Source organism: Carassius carassius, chromosome 45, assembly GCF_963082965.1.
Source record: "Carassius carassius chromosome 45, fCarCar2.1, whole genome shotgun sequence".
Classification (NCBI taxonomy): domain Eukaryota; kingdom Metazoa; phylum Chordata; class Actinopteri; order Cypriniformes; family Cyprinidae; genus Carassius; species Carassius carassius.
In genome coordinates this window covers 499,376-500,996 of record NC_081799.1, presented here as the reverse complement: position 1 = coordinate 500,996, position 1,621 = coordinate 499,376, and positions in this window count along the sequence as shown.

Below are 1,621 nucleotides of genomic sequence, written 5' to 3'. Positions count from 1 at the left end.
GGAGGTGTGTTTGGGGTCATTGTCCTGTTGAAAAATAAATGATGCAACTAAATGGTCCAACTAAACGCAAACCGGATGGAATAGCATGCCGCTGCAAGATGCTGTGTTAGCCATGCTGGTTCAGTATGCCTTCAATTTTGAATAAATCCCCAACAGTGTCACCAGCAAAGCACCCCCACACCATCACACCTCCTCCTCCATGCTTCACGGTGGGAACCAGACATGTAGAGTTCATCCGTTCACCTTTTCTGTGTCGCACAAATACACGGTGCTTGGAACCAAAGATCTCAAATTTAGACTCATCAGACCAAAGCACAGATTTCCACTGGTCTAATGTCCATTCCTTGTGTTCTTTAGCCCAAACAAGTCTCTTCTGCTTTTTGCCTTTCTTTAGCAGTGGTTTCCAAGCAGATATAATACCATGAAGGCATGATTCACACGGTCTCCTCTTAACAGTTGTTCTAGAGATGTGTGTGCTGCTAGAACTCTGTGTCATTGACCTGGTCTCTAATCTGAGCTGCTGTTAACCTGCGATTTCTGAGGCTGGTGACTCGGATGAACTTATCCTCCGCAGCAGAGGTGACTCTTGGTCTTCCTTTCCTGGGGCGGTCCGCATGTGAGCCACTTTCTTCGTAGCGCTTGATGGTTTTTGTGACTGCACTTGGGGACACTTTCAAAGTTTTCCCAATTTTTCGGACTGACTGACCTTCATTCCTTAAAGTAATGATGGCCACTCGTTTTCCTGTCCTTAGCTGCTTTATTCTTACCATAATACAAATTCTAACAGTCTATTCAGTAGGACTATCAGCTGTGTATCCACTTGACTTCTGCACAACACAACTTATGGTCCCAACCCCATTTATAAGGCAAGAAATCACACTTATTAAACCTGACAGGGCACACCTGTGAAGTGAAAACCATTTCAGGTGACTACCTCTTGAAGCTCATCAAGAGAATGCCAAGAGTGTGCAAAGCAGTAATCAAAGCAAAAGGTGGCTACTTTGAAGAACCTACAATATGACATATTTTCAGTTGTTTCACACTTTTTTGTTATGTATATAATTCCATATATAATTCCACATGTGTTAATTCATAGTTTTGATGCCTTCAGTGTGAATCTACAATTTTCATAGTCATGAAAATAAAGAAAACTCTTTGAATGAGAAGGTGTGTCCAAACTTTTGGTCTGTACTGTAGTCCAAACGGGTCGTTTTTTGTAGGTGAATTCTGTTAAATAAAATATCTCGCTTGGCATCGAACTTTGAGCTTTAGAATTTAACAGATATTATTTATACTCTAACAACAACATTACACACTAACTAAAGTTTAAAACATGGGATCATGAAGAACGGGACCTTTAAATTGAATAACCTTGAACATATTTAGATGTAAACTGAAACATACAAAGTAGTGCAGAAGTAATATTAATGTAAAACCATCCTGACTAATTCTTTTTCAGAACAATACTGTACATACCTTCACTTTTACTCTCAAAAGTTCAGCGGGGGGGGCGTGGTCACATTAGATATAATGAAGGGAGACGTGAAAAACGGACATCGCGTTGTTTTCATATGGATTACTTTATCACAGAATATCTGTTTTCGGCGGCACTTGTTTAGTT